General features: G+C 37.0%; 1 long non-coding RNA gene across 1 annotated transcript in view; it reads left to right on the top strand.

Moving 5' to 3' along the window:
* The first annotated feature begins 387 nt into the window (after positions 1-387).
* LOC119522848 overlaps positions 388-25,354 on the top strand; it is a 33,777-nt gene continuing 8,810 nt past the window's right edge. Inside the window, exons 1-2 of the long non-coding RNA XR_005214546.1 lie at positions 388-548; positions 17,541-17,695. This is a non-coding gene — a long non-coding RNA (uncharacterized LOC119522848). The remainder of the gene's footprint in view (positions 549-17,540; positions 17,696-25,354) is intronic.

Here is a 25,354-nt window from a genome sequence, read left to right as displayed (position 1 = left end):
TTGAAATACCAGTTCTTCTTATCAGTGGAACGTGAAATTTTCAGCTGGAAATAGCAACTTTCCCTGCATAGTTGGAGGCCACGGTTTTCTCCTCTGTACTCCTTCAGTATTTTTTTTGCATTTGGTAGTTTTCTCTCACGGTGCTACTGTCAAATCTGGTGTGTTTTTTTTTTTTGTTTTTTTTTTTTAGCTAGTTACTTGGGCACATGTTTTTTCTCCTTTACAGGCTCGGGTTCTTGAAGGCAGATACCCTGTCTTCTTCATCATAGCACCTAGGATAGTGTCTCCTAACATAGCATGCTCAGGAGAAATGTGCTGAATACATGGATCAATGAGGAACAGTGATAATATGCAGATTTTAAGAGATGGTATCCATGATTATTGTCTTCTTTCTTCATTGTAGGTTTTTGCAAGTGCTTCCTGCTTGCACTGAAGATGAGAAACTGTTAATAGATGTCATACATTTCTTGAATAAGTTAATGAAAGAACAAAGAAAAAATTCATCTGTAGAACTTCTAAACTGGGTTCTAGAATTACTTCTTAGACCTGTAAGTATTGTTAAGGAATTTGGATTTAAGGTTTGACAGGTGATTAATTTATAAAAAAAATCATTAATACTATATTAGGGAAAAGAGTAATTTTTATGTGGGCTGCACTTAGTCAAGTAGTCCCCTTGTTATAATAGGTAACTCACAGTCACCTGGCTTTCCTCATAGGATTGTGACTATGTTTATTCAATTAAAATTCTCTAGGATGAATGGGATCTTCAGTCTTGATGTTTAACAAAACCTGTTCTATATGTGAGCTTTCATGCTTCAACTATGTTTTTAAGTGGGGATCTCAGCAGGGGTTCAAATTGGAATGTGAAGAGGCAGATAGCAGGCCAGTTGGAGGCAGTGAGGTGGGGATAGTAATGGTGAGGTTGGAAAGGAGGAGTAAAAAGCAGTGCTCAGGTTTTAATATGTTTACTGTAGTAGTTATTCTTTCACTATCATTGTCAGCTTTTTTAGTTGATTGTGTTCTAAGAAACATGTTAAGAACCCTAGAAGCTGGCTTCCTATCTGTTATCTATCTATGTGTTTTTATTATTTTTGCAAATACTACATGTATTTACTTAACTTGGTCAAGATAAGCCTTTGCACAAATAATCAAGGAATAAAAGACAAAACCCACAAGTAAAATTTGAAAAAGAGGGTCTAAATCAGTATAGAAGATAGTAGACCTTGTAAGAAAAATATGTTCTGTTATATATTAATACATATGCAAACTTTAATCAAAGATTCGTTCTCTCTAAAAATACAAAGTGCCGATATGTTGTAAGTTAGAAAATCTAATTGAGGATGTTATTTAAAAATCTGCATAGTATATACTACATGAATGTGTGTGTATAATACTTGTCTACATGTTTATTATCTTCTACCTTATTGCAGATTGGTCGAAGTAGGGACAATCTGTTTTGTTCACAGTTGCATACCCAGCATCTAACATAGTATTTTGCACAGTGGACTTGCAATAAATGTTTATTAATTCAGTAATAAACATATAACATTAAGCCAGCTATGCGGTTAATTGCAAGAAATACACTTATCCTTAATTTCATAACATGTTAAAGTATAATAAAAATAGAAATGATGAAACATACTCAAGGTTACTGATAAACATAGGATGTAAAACTTTTAGATTACTACTAACAAATCAAACTCAAGTCTATGCAAACAGAATTACTCAGCAAAACCAAGAAAGTTTTATCCCAGAAACACAAGGTTGGTTCAGTGTAGGAAAATATGACAATATAATTTAGGATATTGATAAATCAAATACCAGAATGGGAATGGACAAAATCCAATAATTGTTAATAAAAACGCTTAAAAAAATCATTAAAGGGATCCTACATTAATACGACTGTTTAAAGAAGAAACCCTAGAGGCAACCCCATTAAAGTAGGTAGAGGCAACCCCATTAAAGTAGGTAAAGTGCTTAGTATAGTGTTCTGGTTTGCTGATGCTGCCAGAATGCAAAACACCAGAAATTGATTGGCTGTTATAAAAGGGGGTTTATTTGGTTACACAGTTGCAGTCTTGAGGCCATAAAGTGTCCAAGGTAAGCATCAACAATCTGGTCCCTTCACTGGAGAATGGCCAATGGCGTCCAGAAAATCTCTGTTGGCTGGGAAGGCACATGCCTGGAGTCTGCTCCGGAGTTCTGGTTTCAAAAGGGTTTTCCCCAGGATGTTCCTCTCTAGGCTGCAACAGCTCTCCAAAATGTCAGTCTTAGCTGCTCTCAGATTGTGTTTCAAAATGGCATTCTCCAAAATGTCTGTGTCAGCTTCTTAGGGCAAACTCTGGGCTAGTACCTCCAAAGCATCAGCAAAACTCTACTTTCATCGTCCGTCTTCAAAATGTCTCTGTAAGTTGCAGAAGCAGGCTCCTTCTGTCTGAGCTCTTATATAGGGCTCTAGTAAACTAATCAAGGCCCACACTGAATGAGAGGGGCCACACCTCCATGGGAATTATCTAATCAGAGTTATCACCTACAGTTGGGTGGGTCACATCTCCATGGAAACAACCTAATCCAAAGGTTCCAACTTAATCAGCACTGATCCATCTGCCCCCACAAGATTGCATCAAAGAACATGGCTTTTTCTGGGGGACATAATATATACAAACTGGTACATATGGTATTGACACGTAGTATACATCCCCAAATTATTAGTTGGTCATTTATTATTTTTAAAATATTGTGTGCACAAGGGTATTTATTTATTCTTTTATTATCTATTCTTTTATTATTGGGCCTTTATTATCTGTCAGGCAATATGCAGACTGAGCTCTATACTTTGAGTATTGATGGGGCAGATAGATTTGAGGAAAGGGTACAGCCACTACCTGGATTAGGGAGAAAGAAACTAAAGTCTAAGGCTGAAATTGTTTTATCTCTTGTGGTGTGTGTATTTAAATCAGTAGATATTATTTTTTTACCACCAAATAATAGTGCACTATTTACATTGTTCTGCATACTTCTCCTGCCCTACCATCAGTGTATCCTGTAAATTTTTCCATATGGGTGCATATAGAGATGCCTTATCCTTCCTAAGGACTGAATAGTGTTGAAAGACAAAGGAGAGTTTGTAGATTATAGCATTTTATTTGGGACACCAGAAGTTCTGCTGCAGCAAGGAAGCTGGATCATTTGTGAAAATTGGAGCAGCTTCAAGCTTCTGGGGATGGCAAGTGATTATTAGCTTGAGTCTTGTTGATTGGGTGGGGGTTTGTTTCTGTCATTTAGGGGTGGATTTAGGGCAGGTGAGCTTTATTTTGTATTGGGTCAAACTTACCTAACTAGAAGCTTGATTGGCTTTCTGGGCCAGCTGGCTGCCTTGGTTGAGGATTTCAAATTTCAAAAGATTTCAAGAGGAAACTCACAAGGGTGTTCAAAGAGGAAGTACAGCACAGGGTTTGCTTGTTATTGTGTTTTTTGGCTCTGATTTTTATATAATTTTATCAGTTTGTTCAATGTATAGTTGTACCTTTTCATTCACTCATTCTTTCTCCCCACAAATATTTATTAAGCAAATGCCCTGCACTAGGTACTGTTCTAGGCACTGGACAAAATACACAATGAACAAACATCCTAGTGAGGGAGCAGATGATAAATAAACGAAAAATAAAACAGGGATAAAACAGGGTAAGGGATGGAGAGTGGTGGGGGTTCCACCCTAGATGCAGTGGTCTGAAAAGGCCTCACTGAGGAGGTGGTGTTGGAGGATGCGCCTGAATGAAGTGGGTTGGGAGTGGGGGACCAAATGGAAGATGAGGGGGAGAGAGCTGAGGCTTAGGTGAGTGGAAGAACTGAGGCTTTGAGGCTAGAGGCCTGACTTGTTCCGAAACAACTAGGAGGACAGTGAAGGTGGAGCGGAGGGAGAGACTGAAGCAGCAGTAGGAGACGATCTATTCAGCCATGATTATTTTCACCATTATTCACTGTGCCAGTTTGGATGTATTGTGTCCCCCAAAATGCAATCTTGTATGTACTGTGTCCCTCAAAATGCAATCTTTGATGCAATCTTGTGGGGAGATGTATTAGTGTTGATTAGGTTGGAACCTTTTAATTGCGTGTTTCCATTGAGATGTGACTCAATTAACTGTGGGCAAGACCTTTGATTGGATAATTTCCATGGAGGTGTTACCCCACCCATTCAGGGTAGGTCTGAATTACATCACTGGAGCCATATAAAGAGCTGACAAACAGAAGGAACTCAGAGCAGCTGTGAGTGACATTTTAGAGAAGGAGCTGCAGCTTACAGAGACATTTTGAAGATGGCCATTGAAAGCTGACAATGACATTTTGAAGAACACTATTTTGAAATACAACATGGGAGCAAGCAGACGCCAGCCATGTGCCTTCCCAGCTAACAGAGGTTTTCTGGATGCCAACGGCCTTTCTCCAGTGAAGGTACCCTATTGGTGACGCCTTGCCCTGGACACTTTATGGCCTTAAGACTTATAACTTTGTAACCAAATAAACCCCCTTTATAAAAGCCAATCCAGTTCTGGTATTTTGCATGATGGCAGCATGAACAAACCGGAAGATTCACTTACTGTTTTTTCAACAGTTATTTATTGTGTTGTCACTTATTTAACATAATCAACTTAGCCAGTTTCCTGTCAGTGGACAGAAGGTTGTTTTCAGTAGAGCTATCATAAACAGTTCTGCTCTGATTACTTGTAGCCATATCAAGCCATATCATTTATCACATACGCAAGTGTATTTATAGGCTAATTTCCTAGAATTGTAATTGCTGAGTCAAATTACAAATTGCAGAGATCTGTGTGTAGTGCGTGTGTATTTTTTTTAAAATAGAGATGGCCCAATTGTCTACCTCAGAGATTTAATCAATATATATTCCCTCAGATAGTGCTTGAGCTGCCTATGTCTCCACAATCTCATCAACATTGTATGAGGTTCTGTTTTGTTTTAAGAGAAAATCGTGGTACTTTGAAGTCATCCTTGAGAGAGTAACAGAAGACCAAACTTTACTAAACAATGAGTCTACGGACTTTGGAAGTTCCCTTATCTTATTAAGGATGTAATAAATGTACTTGAAAGAAATTAGCCTTTTGTCTCTCATTTGTGTTATAATTTTCTGTTTATTATGTCTTTTTAACTTTAAGGTATTCCCTGCCAAGCATACAGAATTCATTAAAATTTGCGAATAAATGTTCTCCCAGTGACAACTATTCTCTAGTTTCAGAAAATAAACAAAAAGTTAATCTGGAAGAAATAAAAATAACCAGAGAAAAATATAAAGTTTGAGGAGAAACTTGAGTAATTTCAAAGAATTCAGAGAATATGGGCATTTCAGAGGAATACAAAGCCCAATTAAAGAGCCATGTATAATTAGGAAATTACCTTATGATTAAAAAAATAAAGATGACAATTCAAATCAGGGAGAAATACATGATTTTCTCTTATCTTTTTTTATTATTAAGACATTAAGGAAGTGTACATAGTTATTTTCTGAACATTTTTTATAAAGCAAAACAGTAAGACTTAATATCATTATAATTTTTCTTTATAGCTTTTAAGGAGCTTAACTATTTTGGAGATTGGATATTAAATTATTAAAGGCATCTATCATGCTTTTCCTCTGAATGAGATTTTTTGATAATTCAAATCAATTTTTGGTCTATGCATCTTGTATAGCTTCCTAATTATTTTACTCATTTGTTTCATTTTAGAAATAAGCTTTGAAATAATATCCTTTTTGGGTTAAAACTCGAGTATTCTGGGGATTATGAATGGATTGTGAAAATAGCAGATATAATGGGCGTTAGTTTTAGAAACTTTTCTTGAAAATTTGTACAATAATTGACCTTATTTAGTTTGAATATAAGACTCTTACATAGTATATAACAGAAAAACACCAGTGCATATTAAAATATTTAAGTTAAAATTAATTTTATAGTTAATAACATAAAATATATTTAATTAAGTAAAATTTAATTAAGTCAAAACTAAATTTAATTGATTGCAGTATGTAATGAGTACTGATGTAATTTTATAACTTATTCTTAGTTATGAAATTAAAATGAGATTTCTACTAGATTCTAGATGATTTTACTATAGTTGTAATTCAATTTTAGAAAAGGTTTTTTGGTTTAATTAAATTTACTTATTTGATTTCATATGGTATCAGGTCCGTCTTTGGAACGTTTTTACTTTATGTCCTCTTAGATTTTTTTTTTTAATTATTCATTTTATTGAGATATATTCACATATCATGCAGTCATACAAAACAAATCATACATTTGGTTGTTCACAGTACCATTACGTAGTTGTATATTCATTACCAAAATCAATCCCCGACACCCTCATTACCACACACACAAAAATAACCAGAATAATAATTAAAGTGAAAAGGAGCAACTAAAGTAAAAAAAAACACTGGGCGCCCTTGTCTGTTTGTTTGTTTGTTTCCTTCCCCCACCTTTCCACTCATCCATCCACAAACTAGACAATCGGGAGTGTGATCCCTATGGCCCCCCCAACCCACTGTCCCCCCTCATAAGCCACATTTTTATACAATTGTCTTCAAGATTCATGGGTTCTGGGTTGTAGTTTGATAGTTTCAGGTATCCACCACCAGCTACCCCAATTCATTAGACCCTAAAAAGGGTTGTCTATATTGTGCGTAAGAGTGCCCACCAGAGTGACCTCTCGGCTCCTTTTGGAATCTCTCTGCTACTGAAGCTTATTTCGTTTCCTTTCACATCCCCCTTTAGGTCAAGAAGATGTTCTCCATCCCATGATGCCGGGTCTACATTCCTCCCCAGGAGTCATATTCCACGTTGCCAGGGAGATTCACTCCCCTGGGTGTCTGATCCCACGTAGTGGGGAGGGCAGTGATTTCACCTTTCAAGTTGGCTTAGCTAGAGAGAGAGGGCCACATCTGAGCAACAAAGAGGCATTCGGGAGGAAGCTCTTAGGCACAGTTATAGGGAGGCCTAGCCTCTCCTTTGCAACAACAGTCTTCCCAAGGGCAAATTCCGTGGTAGAGGGCTCAACCCATCAAACCACCAATCCCCTATGTCTGTGGGCATGTTAGCAACCATCGAGGTAGGGCAGGCCAATACCCCTGCATTCTCCACCAGCTCCTCAAGGGGGCTCTGCATATTTTTTTCCTTGTTTTTTTTTTTTTTAAACTTTTTTTTTCTAAATCAACTATGAAAAATAAAAAAAATAAAAATAAATTTAAAAAAACATACAATAAAAGAACATTTCAAAGAGACCATAACAAGGGAGTAAGAAAAAGACAACTAACCTAAGATAACTACTTTACTTCCAACATTTTCTTACTCTACCCCAAGAAAGTAACCTAATATAGCAACATTTCTGTGAACTTGGTCCTGCTATACCCATCAGAAATTAACAGACCATAGTCATTTCTGGGCATTCCCAGAACATTAAATTTACCCATGATAGCTTATCTGTTCTTCTTGGATTATTGTTCCCCCTTCCTTAATTGCTCTCTATCGCTAGTTCCCCTACATTCTACATTATAAACCATTCGTTTTACATTTTTCAAAGTTCACATTAGTGGTAGCATATAATATTTCTCTTTTTGTGCCTGGCTTATTTCACTCAGCATTATGTCTTCAAGATTCATCCATGTTGTCATATGTTTCACAACATCATTCCTTCTTCTTCTTAGATTATTAATACTAGGGTTATGAAAATACTTTGAATGGTGAGCAAAGTGGAATTAAGCATCCACTGCCAGGAAGGTTTACTCTAAATAGTATGCTACAAGAATTAAATTGGATTGTGTAAGAACCAACGTTCAATATAAGCCTGGAAATAGAAAGTCAGGTACCTTTTAAAGTTTAATTAGAATTTGAAATGGGTAAAATAAGTAAGAAATTATTTAAGAAGGTCAGTGAGATAGCATTTCCAAAGCAATTCTTTGGGAATTTTTTTACAAATTTTTTTTGGAAATTGTTTTGGACCTGTATGAAAAGATATGGAAAAGCTATAGTGGAAAAACTGACAAAATTATGTAGATATGTATACCTGACTAGGCAGAAGAATGCTGATAGGAATTGTAAAGAAAAATCACGTAACTTACTGAGAAAAAATTTGGGAACTTTCTCTTGTGAATTTTTTTCTATGTGTTTATCAAAGCGTTGATTTATTACAGACATATTGTAATTCTTAAGCATCTTAGGAAATTATTACATCACTAATATATATTTTATTGTAATGATACTTTTGCTAATATGTAAGATAACCTAGAAGTGCTGAATTTGAATAACTTACTTTTCAAAATGCGTTTTTTTTTTTTTAATAAAATAGGTTGCTTTATTTCAAACAGTAACTTCCTTAAATTGGAGTATTGCCAAAACCTATGGGATGCAGCAAAAGCAGTGCTGAGGGGGAAATTTATAGCACTAAACGCATATATTAAAAAGGAAGAAAGAGCCAAAATCAAAGAACTAATGGATCAACTGAAGAAGCTAGAAAATGAACAGCAAACCAATCCTAAACCAAGTACAAGAAAAGAAATAACAAGGATTAAAGCAGAAATAAATGACATAGAGAACAAAAAAACAATAGAGAGGATAAATATCACCAAAAGTTGGTTCTTTGAGAAGATCAACAAGATTGACAAGCCCCTAGCTAGACTGACAAAATCAAAAAGAGAGAAGACCCATATAAACAAAATAATGAATGAAAAAGGTGCCATAACTGCAGATCCTGAAGAAATTAAAAAAAATTATAAGAGGATATTATGAACAACTGTATGGCAACAAACTGGATAATGTAGAAGAAATGGACAATTTCCTGGAAACATATGAACAACCTAGACTGACCAGAGAAGAAATAGAAGACCTCAACCAACCCATCACAAGCAAAGAGATCCAATCAGTCATCAAAAATCTTCCCACAAATAAATGCCCAGGGCCAGATGGCTTCACAGGGGAATTCTACCAAACTTTCCAGAAAGAACTGACACCAATCTTACTCAAACTCTTTCAAAACATTGAAGAAAATGGAACACTACCTAACTCATTTTATGAAGCTAACATCAATCTAATACCAAAACCAGGCAAAGATGCTACAAAAAAGGAAAACTACCGGCCAATCTCCCTAATGAATATAGATGCAAAAATCCTCAACAAAATACTTGCAAATCGAATCCAAAGACACATTAAAAAAATCATACACCATGACCAAGTGGGGTTCATTCCAGGCATGCAAGGATGGTTCAACATAAGAAAATCAATCAATGTATTACAACACATTAACAAGTCAAAAGGGAAAAATCAATTGATCATCTCAATAGATGCTGAAAAAGCATTTGACAAAATCCAACATCCCTTTTTGATAAAAACACTTCAAAAGGTAGGAATTGAAGGAAACTTCCTCAACATGATAAAGAGCATATATGAAAAACCCACAGCCAGCATAGTACTCAAATGGTGAGAGACTGAAAGCCTTCCCTCTAAGATCAGGAACAAGACAAGGATGCCCGCTGTCACCACTGTTATTCAACATTGTGCTGGAAGTGCTAGCCAGGGCAATCCGGCAAGACAAAGAAATAAAAGGCATCCAAATTGGAAAAGAAGAAGTAAAACTGTCATTGTTTGCAGATGATATGACCTTATATCTAGAAAACCCTGAGAAATCGACGATACAGCTCCTAGAGCTAATAAACAAATTTAGCAAAGTAGCGGGATACAAGATTAATGCACATAAGTCAGTAATGTTTCTATATGCTAGAAATGAACAAACTGAAGAGACACTCAAGAAAAAGATACCATTTTCAATAGCAACTAAAAAAATCAAGTACCTAGGAATAAACTTAACCAAGGATGTAAAAGACCTATACAAAGAAAACTACATAACTCTACTAAAAGAAATAGAAGGGGACTTTAAAAGATGGAAAAATATTCCATGTTCATGGATAGGAAGACTAAATGTCATTAAGATGTCAATTCTACCCAAACTCATCTACAGATTCAATGCAATCCCAATCAAAATTCCAACAACCTACTTTGCAGACTTGGAAAAGCTAGTTATCAAATTTATTTGGAAAGGGAAGATGCCTCGAATTGCTAAAGACACTCTAAAAAAGAAAAACGAAGTGGGAGGACTTTCACTCCCTGACTTTGAAGCTTATTGTAAAGCCACAGTTGCCAAAACAGCATGGTACTGGCACAAAGATAGACATATAGATCAATGGAATCGAATTGAGAATTCAGAGATAGACCCTCAGATCTATGGCCGACTGATCTTTGATAAGGCCCCCAAAGTCACTGAACTGAGTCATAATGGTCTTTTCAACAAATGGGGCTGGGAGAGTTGGATATCCATATCCAAAAGAATGAAAGAGGACCCCTACCTCACCCCCTACACAAAAATTAACTCAAAATGGACGAAAGATCTCAATATAAAAGAAAGTACCATAAAACTCCTAGAAGATAATGTAGGAAAACATCTTCAAGACCTTGTATTAGGCGGCCACTTCCTAGACTTTACATCCAAAGCACAAACAACAAAAGAAAAAATAGATAAATGGGAACTCCTCAAGCTTAGAAGTTTCTGCACCTCAAAGGAATTTCTCAAAAAGGTAAAGAGGCAGCCAACTCAATGGGAAAAAATTTTTGGAAACCATGTATCTGACAAAAGACTGATATCTTGCATATATAAAGAAATCCTACAACTCAATGACAATAGTACAGACAGCCCAATTATAAAATGGGCAAAAGATATGAAAAGACAGTTCTCTGAAGAGGAAATTCAAATGGCCAAGAAACACATGAAAAAATGTTCAGCTTCACTAGCTATTAGAGAGATGCAAATTAAGACCACAATGAGATACCATCTAACACCGATTAGAATGGCTGCCATTAAACAAACAGGAAACTACAATTGCTGGAGGGGATGTGGAGAAATTGGAACTCTTATTCATTGTTGGTGGGACTGTATAATGGTTCAGCCACTCTGGAAGTCAGTCTGGCAGTTCCTTAGAAAACTAGATATAGAGTTACCATTCGATCCAGCGATTGCACTTCTCGGTATATACCCGGAAGATCGGAAAGCAGTGACACGAACAGATATCTGCACACCCATGTTCATAGCAGCATTATTCACAATTGCCAAGAGATGGAAACAACCCAAATGTCCTTCAACAGATGAGTGGATAAATAAAATGTGGCATATACACACGATGGAATACTACACGGCAGTAAGAAGGAACGATCTCGTGAAACATGCGACAACATGGATGAACCTTGAAGACATAATGCTGAGCGAAATAAGCCAGGCACAAAAAGAGAAATATTATATGCTACCACTAATGTGAACTTTGAAAAATGTAAAACAAATGGTTTATAATGTAGAATGTAGGGGAACTAGCAATAGAGAGCAATTAAGGAAGGGGGAACAATAATCCAAGAAGAACAGATAAGCTATTTAACGTTCTGGGGATGCCCAGGAATGACTATGGTCTGTTAATTTCTGATGGATATAGTAGGAACAAGTTCACAGAAATGTTGCTATATTAGGTAACTTTCTTGGGGTAAAGTAGGAACATGTTGGAAGTTAAGCAGTTATCTTAGGTTAGTTGTCTTTTTCTTACTCCCTTGTTATGGTCTCTTTGAAATGTTCTTTTATTGTATGTTTGTTTTCTTTTTAACTTTTTTTTCATACAGTTGATTTAAAAAAGAAGGGAAAGTTAAAAAAAAAAAAAGAAAAACAAGGAAAAAAAGATGTAGTGCCCCCTTGAGGAGCCTGTGGAGAATGCAGGGGTATTGGCCTACCCCACCTCAATGGTTGCTAACATGACCACAGACATAAGGGACTGGTGGTTTGATGGGTTGAGCCCTCTAACATAGGTTTTACCCTTGGGAAGACGGTTGCTGCAAAGGAGAGGCTAGGCCTCCCTATGGTTGTGCCTAAGAGCCTCCTCCCGAATGCCTCTTTGTTGCTCAGATGTGGCCCTCTCTCTCTGGCTAAGCCAACTTGAAAGGTGAAATCACTGCCCTCCCCCCTACGTGGGATCAGGCACCCAGGGGAGTGAATCTCCCTGGCAACGTGGAATATGACTCCCGGGGAGGAATGCAGACCTGGCATCATGGGATGGAGAACATCTTCTTGACCAAAAGGGGGATGTGAAAGAAATGAAATAAGCTTCAGTGGCAGAGAGATTCCAAAAGGAGCCGAGAGGTCACTCTGGTGGGCACTCTTACACACACTTTAGACAACCCTTTTTAGGTTCTAAAGAATTGGGGTAGCTGGTGGTGGATACCTGAAACTATCAAACTACAACCCAGAACCCATGAATCTCGAAGACAGTTGTATAAAAATGTAGCTTATGAGGGGTGACAATGGGATTCGGAAAGCCATAAGGACCACACTCCCCTTTGTCTAGTTTATGGATGGATGAGTAGAAAAATAGGGGAAGGAAACAAACAGACAAAGGTACCCAGTGTTCTTTTTTACTTCAATTGCTCTTTTTCACTCTAATTATTATTCTTGTTATTTTTGTGTGTGTGCTAATGAAGGTGTCAGGGATTGATTTGGGTGATGAATGTACCACTATGTAATGGTACTGTAAACAATCGAAAGTACGATTTGTTTTGTATGACTGCGTGGTATGTGAATATATCTCAAGAAAATGAAGATTTAAAAAAAAAAAAATTAACTCAAAATGGACGAAAGATCTCAATATAAAAGAGAGTACCATAAAACTCCTAGAAGATAATGTAGGAAAACATCTTCAAGACCTTGTATTAGGCGGCCACTTCCTAGACTTTACACCCAAAGCACAAGCAACAAAAGAAAAAATAGATAAATGGGAACTCCTCAAGCTTAGAAGTTTCTGCACCTCAAAGGAATTTCTCAAAAAGGTAAAGAGGCAGCCAACTCAATGGGAAAAAATTTTTGGAAACCATGTATCTGACAAAAGACTGATATCTTCCATATATAAAGAAATCCTACAACTCAATGACAATAGTACGGACAGCCCAATTATAAAATGGGCAAAAGATATGAAAAGACAGTTCTCTGAAGAGGAAATACAAATGGCCAAGAAACACATGAAAAAATGTTCAGCTTCACTAGCTATTAGAGAGATGCAAATTAAGACCACAATGAGATACCATCTAACACCGATTAGAATGGCTGCCATTAAACAAACAGGAAACTACAATTGCTGGAGGGGATGTGGAGAAATTGGAACTCTTATTCATTGTTGGTGGGACTGTATAATGGTTCAGCCACTCTGGAAGTCAGTCTGGCAGTTCCTTAGAAAACTAGATATAGAGTTACCATTCGATCCAGCGATTGCACTTCTCGGTATATACCCGGAAGATCGGAAAGCAGTGACACGAACAGATATCTGCACACCCATGTTCATAGCAGCATTATTCACAGTTGCCAAGAGATGGAAACAACCCAAATGTCCTTCAACAGATGAGTGGATAAATAAAATGTGGCATATACACACGATGGAATACTACGCGGCAGTAAGAAGGAACGATCTGGTGAAACATATGACAACATGGATGAACCTTGAAGACATAATGCTGAGCGAAATAAGCCAGGCACAAAAAGAGAAATATTATATGCTACCACTAATGTGAACTTTGAAAAATGTAAAACAAATGGCTTATAATGTAGAATGTAGGGGAACTAGCAATAGAGAGCAATTAAGGAAGGGGGAACAATAATCCAAGAAGAACAGATAAGCTATTTAACGTTCTGGGGATGCCCAGGAATGACTATGGTCTGTTAATTTCTGATGGATATAGTAGGAGCAAGTTCACAGAAATGTTGCTATATTAGGTAACTTTCTTGGGGTAAAGTAGGAACATGTTGGAAGTTAAGCAGTTATCTTAGGTTAGTTGTCTTTTTCTTACTCCCTTGTTATGGTCTCTTTGAAATGTTCTTTTATTGTATGTTTGTTTTCTTTTTAACTTTTTTTTCATACAGTTGATTTAAAAAAGAAGGGAAAGTTAAAAAAAAAAAAAAAGAAAAACAAGGAAAAAAAGATGTAGTGCCCCCTTGAGGAGCCTGTGGAGAATGCAGGGGTATTGGCCTACCCCACCTCAATGGTTGCTAACATGACCACAGACATAGGGGACTGGTGGTTTGATGGGTTGAGCCCTCTACCATAAGTTTTACCCTTGGGAAGACGGTTGCTGCAAAGGAGAGGCTAGGCCTCCCTATATTTGTGCCTAAGAGTCTCCTCCTGAATGCCTCTTTGTTGCTCAGATGTGGCCCTCTCTCTCTGGCTAAGCCAACTTGAAAGGTGAAATCACTGCCCTCCCCCCTATGTGGGATCAGGCACCCAGGGGAGTGAATCTCCCTGGCAACGTGGAATATGACTCCCGGGGAGGAATGTAGACCTGGCATTGTGGGACGGAGAACATCTTCTTGACCAAAAGGGGCATGTGAAAGGAAATGAAATAAGCTTCAGTGGCAGAGAGATTCCAAAAGGAGCCGAGAGGTCACTCTGGAGGGCACTCTTACGCACACTTTAGACAACCCTTTTTAGGTTCTAATGAATTGGGGTGGCTGGTGGTGGATACCTGAAACTATCAAACTACAACCCAGAACCCATGAATCTCGAAGACAGTTGTATAAAAATGTAGCTTATGAGGGGTGACAATGGGATTGGGAAAGCCATAAGGACCACACTCCCCTTTGTCTAGTTTATGGATGGATGAGTAGAAAAATAGGGGAAGGAAACAAACAGACAAAGGTACCCAGTGTTCTTTTTTACTTCAATTGCTCTTTTTCACTCTAATTATTATTCTTGTTATTTTTGTGTGTGTGCTAATGAAGGTGTCAGGGATTGATTTAGGTGATGAATGTACAACTATGTAATGGTACTGTGAACAATCGAAAGTACGATTTGTTTTGTATGACTGCGTGGTATGTGAATATATCTCAATAAAATGAAGATTAAAAAAAAAAAATTGGAGTATTGGCCAAAATCTGTATGAAGATGAATCTTCTGAATTTCTTTTTTTTTAATTCAGTTTTATTTAGTTCTATTCACATACCATATGATCATCCATGGTGTACAATCAACTGTTCACAGTACCGTCATACAGTTGTGCATTTCAGAATGCATTTTTTGTTGGAAGTTCTTAAGAGTGGAGCCCTATTTTGTGTGTGTGAGGCTGTTCAGAACTATACAGTGCATATATCTCTTTGTTGGTTGACTCTCCCAGACTCATCTGCACCCAGAGGGTTCGCTCAGGCCATTGCTCGTCTCCTGCGGTGGCTTGCTGATGGATATGAAATTGGATAGGATGAATGGTAACAGTGTATGCATAAAGAAAGTGAACCTTCATTATGGAAATTGCTGCCTTTTGAAGGTCAGCAGTGACAAAGTAATGACCCGAATAGTTGGTTTAAAATTAAGATTGAATAGTAGTGTCTACAGACAAAAGCTTCAGGTGTGATTAAGCGCTTGAAATCAATAGGCATCACTAGAGGCGTCTATTCTACTCTCCATTGTGCTTGAAGAATGGTAGTTCATCCCATTTTTATAGAAGTGATGTCACTGAGGCTCACTGAATCTTATTATTAACATGTAAATTGAAGATACATTGTAACAGGGGAAAAAGCTCAGCAATTTATAGCTTATTGATAGGATTAGATTCTTTGGAAGACTTAATTTTAGGTGCACAAGTAGTATATTGATATCTGCATATAAATTCATCATTAGCTTCTATTTAATTTTTGTTTGTATATCAGAATTAATAATTCTTGTTAGTAAATTTATTTTTACTAAGATGGGGTTTGTATTAGAAGCTGCTTGTTTATTTTGTCAGTATTTACGGAAGTTAGAGAGAGGGTGTGTAAATCAGACTTCAGTTATTTGGGGCTAAGAATGCTTTATAAAATGTATTTGTTTTTATAATTTTACTAAGTATATATCTTGATTCTCATTCATTTATGACATAGAGAAGTTGTAGCTAGGTTTCATATTTTACTTGATCTAAACAAGGTACTTTTTGCTCAGAATGAAAAGAAAAGCTGAAAAAAAATACTGCTTAGGTATGAAACTATAGTAAAATCAGTTAAAAACAAAACATCCTCTCAGTACTTTCCAAATGCTCTAAATTATATTGTTTATAATTGTGTGTACGTTATTAAAATATTCTTTACATACTCAATATATAAGCAACTCAGAATTTTCTCTCCATATTTTTTGTTTCTTTATCCTAAAGGAAATGTAGTTAATTTTGCGTTGCGTTCTTTAGTGAAGGATTTTCTAACAACAGTAATTACATTTTGATTTTATCTCTTTTTTGTTGCTGTTATATGTGCTATTGAAGTGATATGATGCCGAGGATGGAATATAAACTAGTTTTGTAGTTTCATGGTTGAGAATGAATCCTTGCTCTTTCCAATTTTATGACCTCAGACAGGTTACTTAACCTCTTTGTAAGCCTCGTTTGACCATATGTAAAATAGGAATGAAAATACATACCTTCCAGTTTAATAAAAAAAATTAAATGAACTCTTGTTCTCTTTCTCTTTTTAGCACAATGCCTGTGACATTGTAGGTGATGGATAATTATTCTGTATGTCTATTCATGCTGCTGGTTAATGAGACAGTAGAAACTGTCTCCATGTTATTAGAAATAATCCTATTATATTTCATAAGCTACAATTTGTTTTCAGTTAGAAAAATAGGAAAAAAATTTAAAAGTACTAGTTTACTTTTATTGATTTGTGTATTAGCCTATTAGCAAAGATTACAACAAATAATACTCAGCATTGGTTTGGATGCTGTGTGCCTTCTCACGCCCTGCTTACTAGTATGTATTGGTGTATTATTTTTGCAGAACACTTGGCAATATATATCAAAAACATTAAAATGATTATTATGTTTTGATTTTGTATAATTCATTTGCTTCACATCCATGCAGAGGAAATCATCAGAGATGACCACACAGTTTGTTAATTGTAGCCCATTGAAAATTAGAAATCACTGATTATCCAGTAGTTTGTGTGGTAAATTCTTGTGGTTGAAAACAATCAGATGTTAAAATACTGTTTTAAAAGAAATATTGGTAATATTAAGTAGAAAAAGGTTACAAAAAAGATCCAAGTTTTGCTAAAAATATATACTTTGATTATTTTTATATTTATACTCACACACAAAAAAGCAAGAGTATGTACTAACGTGCCCATAGTGGCACTCTCTGTGAGGTGTGATTATGGGTGATTTTTGTTTTTCTTATTGTGCTTCTCTATATTTTTCTCAGTTTTCTATAGTGAATCTGTTTTCCTTTTGTTGAGATAAACTGAATACCTTTTGAGTTTAGAACATCTCTACTAAAGCTGTAATCATTTGACATATTTGCAGTAAAGATGCCTTTATTTAGGTAGTGTAACTCCTAGTTAATCTTGAACACAATTAGCAACAAAACCTTTATAGGAAAAGAACACAGCTCAATTAGAGAATAAATATGTATATATATATATATATATATTTTACAAATTTCATTTTTTAGAGTCCGAATCCACTATTGGACCTGCTGGTTCCAACAGAGTCGCAGGCTGGAGAAGCAGCAGAGGACGTCCAGACTGCTGTCAGGCAACAACTTCAGAAGGAATTGATTGCTCTTTTCAGTACTTTGCTGTTCAGTTTCATGGCAGTTACTGACAGGTACCATTGGTATCATTGAAGGTTTGGGTACATTCATAGGACCTAGTTTTGTTTTTATTTCCAAAGAGCTTTGCTTTCTCATTTCTTTCAAATTAGGAGGAAGAAAGACTTCAGTAATTTTGTTTGCATTAATTTCTGTGATAGCCTGATTATAACTTCTCAGTCTCTTTCACTGTACACCCATACATGCATGTGTGTGCACACATACACAGTGTTTTGTTGTCCTTTAGAGTTTAGTTCTTGGTCTTGTTTTAATTCCCTACACATCTATCTTGGCAAACATACCCATTACTATGACTTTCCTGAGTATTTTTACACTTATGATCAGATGTATATTTCTAGTTAAGATTTTGAAATTTTTAAAGATGAGATTCACCATGTTAACCATTTTAAAGCATACGATTGAGTAGTTTTGGTAAATACACAATATTGTGCAAACATCACCACGATTTAATTCCAGAAGTTTTATCGCTCCAAAGAGAAACCCCATGTCCATTAATAACGTAGTCATTCTCTATTCCCCCCTCTCCCTTGTCCCTGTCAACCACTAACATGTGTTTTGTCTCTATGGATTTGCCTGTTCTGGACATTTCGTACAAACGGAATCATACAGTGTATGCCCCTTTGAGTCTGGCTTCTTACATTTAGCATAGTGTTTTCAAGGTTCCTCCATGTTTTAGCATGTATCATATGTCATTCTTTGTTAGGAATTGATCTATAATTAATTGAATTTTGACAAAGGTACCCAGAATATTCAATGGGGAAAGAACAGTCTCTTCAACAAATGATGCAGGGAAAACTGGATATCTCATGTAAAAGAATGAAATTGGACCCTTACCTCACATATACACAAATATTAACTCAAAATGGATCAAAGACCTAAATGTAATAGCTGTAACTATGAAACCCTTAAAAGGAAATATAGGTGTAAATCTTTGTGACCTTGTATTTGGCACTGATTTCCTAAGTACAACACCTAAACACATACAACAAAAGAAAAAAAAATAGATAAATGGGACTTCCTCAAAGTTAAAATCTTTAGTCCAAAGGATACTATAAAAAGTGAAAGACACCGTATAGAATGGGAAAAATTATTTGCAAATCATATAATTGAAATACTGCTTTACACCCACGAGGGTGGCTATTATTTAAAAAATGGAAAATAACAAGTGTTGGAGAGGATGTGGAGAAATTGGGACTCTAGTGCATTGTTGGTGGGAATGTAAAATGGAAATCAGCTTGGTCGTTCCTCAGAAAGTTAAATATAGAATTACTGTATGATCCCGCAATTCTACTCCTAGGTATAAACCCAAAGAAATTGAAAACAGGGATTCAAACAGATACTACATACCAATGTTCGTAGCCGCATTATTCACAATAGCCAAAAGGTGGAAACAACCAAAATGTCTATCAATGGATGGATGGATAAACAATGAAGTACACAGGCACAATGGAATATTATTTGGTTGTAAGAATAAATGAAGTTCGGATACATGTGCATCGTGGTTGAACCTTGAAAACATTATGGTGAGTGAAATAAGCTATGCACGTAAGGACAAATGCCAAATTATTTCACTTATATGAAATATCTAGATACAGCAAATTTGAAGAAACAAGGAGTTTAGAAATTGCCAGGAGAGGGAGGGAGGGAGGAAGAGGGAGCTGATGCTTAGTGAGTGTAGAGTATTTGTAAATTTTCAAAAATTAGAAAAGTCAACCCCTAACCCAAATTGTGCAACTAAAGGACAAACCCTTTTGGTGAAAAATGAACTACTTCAGTTTCAACAGCTCTTATAAATAAATATTTGACATTCAGTTTTTTAAAATGCAATTTTATTGCGATATACTCACATGTCATATAATCCATCCAAAGTATACAACAAATGGCACACAGTATAATCATATAGTTGTGCATTCATCTCCACAATCAATTTTCAAGCAATTAAAAAAAAATAAAAAAGAACACCCAAACCATCCCATACCCCCATACCCCCTATTATTTATATATTTTTTGTCATTATTTTATTACTCATCTGCCCACACACTGGTTAAAGGGAGTGTCAGTCACCAGGTTTTCAATATCACATGGTCACACGATACAAGCTATATAGTTATACAGTTGTCATCAAGAATCGAGTCTACAGGATTACCGTTCAACAGATTCAGGTATTTCTTTCTAGCTATTCTCATACACTAGAAGCTAAAAAGGAATATCTGTGTAATGCATAAGGATAACCTCCAGATTGACTCCTCAACTCTATTTGAGATCTCTCAGCCACTGAAACTTGATTTTGTTTCATTTCTTTTCCCCTTTTTGGTCAAGAAGGCTTTCTCAATCCCATGATGCCAGGGCCAAGCTCATCCCCATGAGTCATGTCCCACATGGCCAAGAAGATTTACACCCCTGGGAGTCATGTCCCACGTAGGGGGGAGGGCAGTGAGTTTACCTACAGAGTTGGCTTAGAGAAAAAGGCCACATCTGAGAAACAAAAGAGGTTATCTGGGGGTGACTTTTAGGCATAATTTCAAGTAGGTGTAGCTTCTCTTTTGCAGTAACAAGCTTCATAAGGGCAAGCCCCAAGATCAAGAGCTTGACTTATTAAATTGGTATTCCCTAATGCTTGGGGGAATATGAGGAATTCCCCAGGTGAGGAAGTTGAGTATTTCCACATTTTCCCCCAGTCCCTCAAGGGGACTTTGCAAATACTTTATTTTCTGCCCAAAGTACTCTCGGTGCATTGGAGTATCATGTTACCTGTACGGAATAATAAGATCTCATTCCCCGTTCTAGGTTCCATGTAACCATGTTGTTTAAATAAACTGACCATACAGGTTATACTAAAAATTTTGCTATAGAGAATATAAATTTCGTGCGAAATAAACATCTCTTAAATAACAGTCAGAAATCAGGAATAGATGTGACTGCTATAAGAGCTTATAATCAAACTTTACAACAAGCCTCACTGAATCCTCCGCACTCCTGCATTGCTGATTGCCCAATCTCTGTCCACATTCTCTCCCCTGGCACTGTGCTTGGGAATTCAGTTCTCAACATTTGCTCATTAAAGTAAGTTTATATTAGTAAGGACTTACAGTATTTGTCCTTTTGTTTCTGGCTTATTTCACTCACCATAATGTCCTCAAGGTGCCATTCAGTATTCCATTGTATGTATACACCATGTTTCACCCTTCATTCATCCTTCCATGCTTCCATGTGTGATGCTTCCATGTACCTGTAGGCTGCCTTCATTCATTGCAAATTGTGAATACTGCTGCCATAATCACCAGTGTGTAAATGTCTGTCTATGTCCCTGCTTTCAGTTCTTGCAAGCACCATCCTACCTGCACCATTCTACTTCCCTACCAACAGTGAATAGGTATATCTCTCTCCACATCTTCTCTAGCACTTGTATCTACATTCGATTTTTTTTTTCTTTTTAATTTTTATTGGGGTTGTTCAGATACCATACAGTTATCCAGAGATCCAAAGTGTACAGTCAGTTGCCCCTGATACCCTCATACAGCTGTGCATCCATCACCACACTTAATTTTTGTTCAATTTTAGAAACTTTTCATTACTCCAGACAAGAAATAAAGTGAGAGATGAAAAAAGAAAAAGAAAAAACAAAAAGAAAAGGAAACTCAAATCCTCCCATATCCCTAACCAACCCCCCTCAATTGTTGACTCGTAGTGTTGGTATAGTACATTTGTTACTGTTTATGAAAAAATGTTGAAATACTACTAACTGTAGTATATAGTTTGCAATAGATATATATTTCTTCCCTATATGCCCCTCTATTATTAACTTCTAGTTGTATTGTCATACATTTGTTTTGGTTCATGGAAGAGATTTCTAATATTTGTACAGTTAATCATGTACATTGCCCACCATAGGATTCAGTTTTATACATTCCCATCTTTTGACCTCCAACTTTCCTTCTGGTGACATATATGACTCTGAGCTTCCCCTTTCCACCTCATTCACACACCATTCGGCACTGTTAGTTATTCTCACATCTTGGTACCGACACCTCTGTTCATTTCCAAACATTTAAGTTCATCCTAGTTGAACATTCTGCTCATACTAAGCAACTGCTCCCCATTCTTAAGCCTCGTCCTATATTTGGTACCTTATATTTCATGTCTATGAGTTTACATATTATAATTAGTTCCTATCAGTGAGACCCTGCAATATTTGTCCTTATGTGTCTGACTTATTTCACTCAGTATATTGCCCTTGAGGTTTTGTCATCAACCCATTTTTTTTTTTTAAGATGGTTTTGTTCACACACCGTACATTCCATCCTAAGTAAACAATCGATGGTTCTCTGTATGGTCACATGTTTATGCATTCACCACCTTCAACACTGTCTATATAAGGGCATCTACATTTCTTCCACAAGGCAGGAGGGAGAGTCAAAGAAGGTAGAGAGGCAAAAGAAAGAGGGAAAAAATGACAGCTAGGAAGTTGAAAAGGAAAAGTAACCTTAAATCAAAGTAGAATAAAGAGTCAGACAACACCACCAATGTCAAGTGTCTAACATGCCTCTCCTATCCCCCCTCTTATCTGCATTTACCTTAGTATATCGCCTTTGTTACATTAAACTAAGCATAATACAATGTTCTGTTAGTTATAGTCTCTAGTTTACGTTGATTGCATCCCTCCCCCAATACCTCCCATCTTTAACACCTTGCAAGGTTGACATTTGCTTGTTCTCCCTTGTAAAAGAACATATTTGTACATTTTATCACAATTGTTGAACACTCTAGATTTCACCGAGTTACACAGTCCCATTCTTTATCTTTCCTCCTTTCTTCTGGTGTCTCACATGCTCCCAACCTTCCTCTCTCAACCGTATTCATAGTATCTTTGTTCAGTGTACTTACATTGCTGTGCTACCATCTCCCAAAACTGTGTTCCAAACCACGCACTCCTTGTCTTCTATCACTCTGTACTGCTCCCTTTAGTATTTCCTGTAGGGCGGGTGTCTTGTTCACAAAGTCTCTCATTGTCTGTTTGTTGGAAAATATTTTGAGCTCTCCCTCATATTTGAAGGACAGCTTTGCTGGATATAGGATTCTTGGTTGGCGGTTTTCTCTTTCAGTATCTTAAATATATCACACCACTTCCTTCTCGCCTCCATGGTTTCTGCTGAGAGATCTGCACATAGTCTTATTAAGCTTCCTTTGTATGTGATGGATTGCTTTTCTCTTGCTGCTTTCAGGATTCTCCCTTTGTCTTCGACATTTGATAATCTGATTATTAAGTGTCTTGGCGTAGGCCTATTCAGATCTCTTCTGTTTGGAGTACGCTGCGCTTCTTGGATCTGTAATTTTATGTCTTTCATAAGAGATAGGAAATTTTCCTTGATTATTTCCTCTATTATTGCGTCTGCCCCTTTTCCCTTCTCTTCTCCTTCTGGGACACCAGTGATACGTACATTATTGTACTTTGTTTCATCCTTAAGTTCCCAGAGACGTTGCTCCGCCACCGCTCATATTTTTTCATTCTTTTCTCCATCTGCTCCTTTGTGTGTAGGCTTTCAGGTGTTTGGTTCTCCAGTTCCTGAGTGTTTTCTTCTGCCTCTTGAGATCTGCTGTTGTATGTTTCCATTGTGTCTTTCATCTCTTGTGTTGTGCCTTTCATTTCCATAGATTCTGCTAGCTGTTTTTTTTGAACTTTTGATTTCTGCCGTATACATGCCCAGTGCTTCCTTTACAGCCTCTATCTCTTTTGCAATATCTTCTCTAAACTTTTTGAATTGATTTAGCATTAGTTGTTTAAATTCCTGTATCTCAGTTGAAGTGTACGTTTGTTCCTTTGACTGGGCCATAACTTTGTTTTTCTTAGTGTAGGTTGTAATTTTCTGTTGTCTAGGCATGGTTTCCTTGGTTATCCAAATCAGGTTTTCCCAGACCAGAACAGGCTCAGTTCCCAGAGGGAAGAAATATTCAGTATCTGGTTTCCCTGTGGGTGTGTCTTAGAAAATTGCTCCACCCTTTGATGCCTCGGGTCACTGTGCTTTTCTGCCCAGCAGGTGATGCCTGTTAGCCTATAATTCTTGACTGGTGTGAGGAGGTGTGGCCGTGTTCCCCCAGGCTCTGGGGTCTGGTTCTGAATGGAAAGGGCCCCACCCCTTTCCTCCTAGAGAAGACAGACCCCCCAGGTGGAGGTCGTTAGCATTTCAATGGTCTCTCTCTCTGCTTGTGGTGTCTCCACCCTTCCCAGAGTCACAGCCCTGGAAACTGAAAATGATTGGGGCTTTCTCCACTGAGCCCAAAAAGAAACAGATAGTCCCCTTCAGACCCAGTCCAAGGCGACCCTCTGGCTCTTCAAGGTCAGTCGTCACCCAAAGCCTCTGTCTGTTTTTTGGGGATTCGTACCTGTAGTGAGCAGTTCATACTCACTACTTAAAACCCCAGTTAGAGCTCAGCTGAGCTATATTCGCCTGCTGGGAGAGAGCTTCTCTCTGGCACCAGGAGGCTTTGCAGCTCGGGCTATCAGGGAGGGGGTCTCGCGACTTGGATCCGCAGGTTTTACTTACAGATTTTATGCTGTGTTCTCGGGCATTCCTCCCAATTCAGGTTGGTGTATGATGAGTAGATGGTCTCGTTTGTCCCCCTGCAGTTATTCTGGATTGTTTTTGTAGTTTTGTTTCTGGTTCTTTGTAGTTGTTCCAGGGGGACTACTTAGCTTCCACTCCTCTCTATGCCGCCATCTTGCCCAACCTCCACGTATGTATTTTGAAAACAAAGTCAGGCAATAATTATTAAACATGTTGGTAATGCATTTGTAAAGAGGATAGTTGTATTTAAAACTCCTTACCTATTTTTTAACCTACTAGTGTGTTTTTTTTAAGTTCAGTTTTATTGAGCTATATTCACATACCATACAGTCATCCATGGTGTACAATCAACTGTTCACAGTACCGTCCTATAGTTATGCATTCATCACCCCAGTGTATTTTTGAACATTTTCTTTACACCAGAAAGAATCAGAATCAGAATAAAAAATAAAAATAAAAAAGACACCCAAATCACCCCCCCATCCCACCCTATTTTTCATTTAGGTTTTGTCCCCATTTTTCTACTCATCCATCCATACACTGGATAAAGGGAGTGTGATCCACAGGGTTTTCACAATCACATTGTCACCCCTTGTAAGCTACATTGTTATACAATCATCTTCAAGAGTCAAGGCTATACTAGTGTGTTTTAAAGCAGTATTCGTGTTCTAAATTTTATAAAATATTTAAGTTTTCACATGTTAGAAATAAAATATGGTGAGTTTTCAAGTATTATCCTTGATTTCTATGTCTTTTCATCTGGGATGTTAATGGTTGGGTCTGAACATTTCAACCAGTTATTCATACAGTAAGAGTGAATTAGGCAAATACGGTAGTGAGTATAAGTAAACGAATTGGAGTTTTGGGAACTGGGGGACAGGTATGTATGGCGCAGTCTTCAGAGTAGAGACCTGGCAGGGTGCTTAAGGTCATAATTCTGGGGAAGGTACATCAGAGCAAGGTAGGGAACTTGGAGAATCCAGATTTTGCCAAAATTAATAGGCTCAAGTAAAGTAGAAATAAATTAGATGAAATAAGCTATTTCTGTTATGTATGATAAATTTTATTTTATTTTTGTATATCAATAAGAAA

Source organism: Choloepus didactylus, chromosome X (assembly GCF_015220235.1).
Source record: "Choloepus didactylus isolate mChoDid1 chromosome X, mChoDid1.pri, whole genome shotgun sequence".
Lineage (NCBI taxonomy): Eukaryota > Metazoa > Chordata > Mammalia > Pilosa > Megalonychidae > Choloepus > Choloepus didactylus.
The sequence above is the reverse complement of the archived record's forward strand: the minus strand, read 5'-3'. Positions and strand labels throughout refer to the sequence as shown.